Source organism: Rhagoletis pomonella, unplaced genomic scaffold (genome assembly GCF_013731165.1).
Source record: "Rhagoletis pomonella isolate Grant_MI unplaced genomic scaffold, Rhpom_1.0 Rhpom_scaffold_00002, whole genome shotgun sequence".
NCBI classification, from domain to species: domain Eukaryota; kingdom Metazoa; phylum Arthropoda; class Insecta; order Diptera; family Tephritidae; genus Rhagoletis; species Rhagoletis pomonella.
The window spans coordinates 88,430,047-88,434,093 of record NW_023458556.1 but is presented as its reverse complement, the minus strand read 5'-3'; the positions used below and the strand labels follow the sequence as shown (position 1 = coordinate 88,434,093).

The window sequence follows — 4,047 nt, the reverse complement described above, 5'->3', positions numbered from 1 at the left end:
ATGCGGAGAGACCCCACATGACTCGAAACATCTCTTCGCATGCCCGGCAAACCCGACATCCCTAACGACCTTGTCCTTATGGGCAAACCCCGCAGAAGCTGCACGCTTCCTAGGGTTGCCGTTAGTGGAACTTGACGACAACGACTGAGATACCAACCGATCTGGGCGGGGTTGTTGTAGCCGCTACAACAACAACAACAATCAGGGAAACTCCTTCAGGTGGCTGGGGGAGTTTCGAGATATAGAAGTTAAAAAGTAAGGGGGAGAGAACACCACCTTGTGGAACCCCTTGTTTTATTCTTCTAGGTTTCGAGGTTTGATCTCTGAAGATTACTGATGATTGCCGACCACTCATATAATTCGCCGACCATCGCTTCAGTCCCTGTGGGAGAGAGGAGGCCTCAATGTCTTCTAGCAGCGTGGAATGGCAGACGGTGTCAAACGCCTTTGACAAGTCCAGCGCTACTAGGACAGTTCTCTCACAGGGGCGGTTTCGATTTAGGCTGCGGGTTATCTGGGTGTTTATGGCGTTAAGTGCTGTTGTTGTGCTGTGCACTTTACGGAAGCCATGCTGATGTTTCGCTGGGGTTAGGTGGCAGGTGAAGTATGGGAGCAGCAGGGCCTCAAGTGTCTTCGCGACCGGGGAAAGGAGCGTTATCGAGCGATAAGAGTCTCCTCTGTTGGCGGGCTTCCCCGGTTTCAGCAGTGGGACCACTCTCCCTGATTTCCACACATCAGGAATGATGAGAGTGGTCATAGACAAATTGAGGACCTCCGTGAGGTATGCTACCCCCACAGGCCCCAAATGTTTCAACATCAGCATACAGATTCCGTCGGGTCCAATGGCTTTGGAGGCTTTCGCCTTCCCGATGTCTCCCTTTACTTCACCGCTGGTGAAAACAAGTGGTGCATCGTTTTTGGGCAGTTTGTGCAGCCTCCTGGTCACTCGACGTTTGGCCTTGTCTACCGAAGGATGCAGTGTGAATTGCCGACTGAAATAGTTCGCGCATTTCTTCGGGTCCGATGAGGCGTGACCTTCGAATGAAATTTCCACTCTGTCATCACGCTTCGTCGGGTTGGACAAGGACCTCACGGTTGACCAGAGCTTACTCACACCAGAGGTGAAGTTACAGGCCTTCAAGTGCTCTTCCCACTTTGTCCGCTTCTGTTGATTTACCAGTTGCCGAATCTCCAAATTAAGTTCCCTCAAGCGAGGGTCCCCGGGGTCGACCTGGCGTAGGTGGTCACGCTCATTTGCTAGTACAGCTGCTTCAGCCGGGAAATTTGGGCGGACTTCCGCGATGCGTCCGGACGGTATGAAGCGAGCTGCTGCGGCTGTGACTACCTTGCGGAACTGGCGTTCGCCAGCATGTACGTCTGTGGGTGTGGGGAGGGCGGCGAAGCTGCTCTCGGTAACTTCCGCGAAGCCGTTCCAATCAGCTTTGTTGAAGTTGGTGTAGGTTCGGTGATCCGCGGGAGCAAAGTCGGTGGGCTTATTGATCGAGATGATTATGGGCAGATGGTCTGATGCTAACGTTAGCATAGGTCGCCATGATATGCTATTTATCAGACCAGCGCTAGCAATTGTTAGGTCTGGCGAGCTGCTGCAGCTGCCCACAATCCTGGTGGGGGCGTCGTCGTTCATGGTGCAGAATGTCGAATCGTCTATCTGCTCAGCCAAACTGTTTCCCCTCCGATCATTGGCCAGGCTTGAGTGCCAAAGATCGTGGTGCGCATTGAAGTCACCTACTACCAATCGGTTTTCGCCTCTGAGTAGCGCACCTATGTCAGGGAGATATCCAGCCGGGCAGCAGGTGACAGGGGGTATGTACACGTTAAATATTTCGAGCTCGACATCGCCTGACCGGACAGCTATGCCCTGACATTCTAGGGTAGTGTCCCTTGGGTCGATGTCTTCTTCGATTAGCCGATACTGCACTGTGTGGTGTAGAATGAACGCTAGTCCACCACCATTTACTCGCTCGCGATCTTTACGGAGCACATTGTAGGCGGCGCAACCCAACAGAGTTGAGTTGCTGTGCAACTTCGTTTCTTGGACCGCAGCTATCAATATGCCGTGCCGACCCATGAAGACTGCTATCTCCTCAATCTTGCTCTGGAGTCCGTTGCAGTTGAGTTGGAGTACGTTCATGTGCCTTGGGAGGCTGGTCGCGATACGGGGGGTCAGAGAAGTGTGGGGCCTACCTTGGGCCTGTTGCGCCTGACGCAGTTGCTGTTGCAGCCTGATGGTAGGTGACTGCGATATGGGCGTTGTTGTCTGCGTCGGCGGTGCACTACAGCAAGGGGCGCTGTAGTTTGTAGTCCATTCGCGAGTGGTGCGTAGACCAGAACATAGCCGGAAGTGGCACCAGCCAAGGCATGTGTTGCATTTGACTGATGTCACATTCCGGTATATTCTGTTCTGGCACACGGAGCAGATGGTGTGGGCAACCAGTAGCTGCTGGTTGGCTCGCACTCGCGAGTGGGACCGGCCGGTAGGTTGTGTGGGAGGGGTGTGTTGGGAGGTTTGCTGTTGCTCAGGGGAGCTTCTAGGGGCCGTGCAGGCTCTTCGGGTGCTAGGTCGCACCCGTGCATTACGCGAGTGGGTAGCCGTGGAGGCTGATTGTGCCATTTGGCTTGAGCAACAGGGAGCCACAAAGTTTGTGGTCCACTCCCGGTGAGACCTAAGGCCAGAGCAGGTTCTTAGGTGACTCCACCCGTTGCAGGAGTTGCACCTAACCGAAGTGGAGTTCGGGTGGAGTCGATTCTGGCAAACACAGCAGAAGTAAATTTCAGGTCCGGGGTTGGGCTCTACGCCCGCCCGGAGAAGAAGGATGCGGAGCACTCCGGCTGCAAGGTATTGCTCCATGGACGGATAATGATTAATGGGTATCGCCGATCTAGACGGGGTTAGATCGCCGAAACAACAGCCCTTGGTCGGGTGAAACCCGAGTCATTCCGGTACGTAGAACCGGCTGTCGTGGGAATGATGGCTGTAGCCATCGATGACAATGCTGTTATAAGGCTGTTGAGTTGCTGTGCATCCATTTTGCACAGCTTATAAAAATTTTCACCGACGTCGCCAATCTGTTATGTCTTCTTTTGCTTTTTATTCAACGACTTACAATTCAATAGAGAAGGTAGTTATAATTCATGTTAGCGATGTACAAACTAGGAATGATACTTATTGAGTAGAGTTACCATACTTATGTAATAAGTAGTTGAATCTAATAAGTGAAGACACATAATAGGCAGTAAGAGCTAGTACCGTCCGAAAACACTACAGTACAGATATATCAATAAACACGTACGAAAGAAAAGGAACACATACGTTTACAAATAAACATGTACACAACACATATACAAAAACGGCAACTCAAGTACACAATACATTGACAAAAACGGTACTAGACTGTCTCGCTTTGATTTCGGAATGCTTACACATTGAGAAGTTAGCTTACTGCCAATATAGAAGTATTACATATATGCATTGTATAGGCTTACAAGTATGGAAAGCGCCATTTTGTTTGTTTACATTTGAAAACAGCTGAGATCACCTGATTTTCAATTCTCTCATTCTCCGCACAGAGTTACATTAAAGTTTCAGAAAAAACTTTAAAATGTAAATTGAGAAATATTTTAGAAAAATGTGTTTTTATTCATTTCAATTGATTAAATAAGAAATTAAAAATGCTTGCCAAGTCTTGCATTTCCAATAATAACGATAAATGTGTATATTCCAGGCAATAATTTAAAATATTTGTGAAACATACCGTTTTGCGCTAAAATCCAACAATGTGTGTAAAATTCGTAGTCATTGTTTCTGTTTTGAATACGATATTCGTGCCTGCCGGTGGAAAAAATAGGTAAATTTGCATTTATTTTTAAGAAAACATATAAATTAAAATATATTTCTTTCCAGAGCGACATACGGAAAAGTAAGGTGATAAATTTGTATGATAAATACCGCGGAAACTCTTTTGCATAAAAATTTCTATTCTAATTTGCATTTGAATTATGATATCAACAGGGATGCTTTGGAACGTA

General features: G+C 48.5%; 1 protein-coding gene across 1 annotated transcript in view; it reads right to left on the bottom strand.

Annotated features, from left to right (window-relative positions):
• Positions 1–4,047, bottom strand: part of LOC118755845 (syntaxin-binding protein 5) — a gene marked incomplete at its 5' end in the record, with an annotated part of 814,838 nt that overhangs the window by 793,145 nt on the left and 17,646 nt on the right.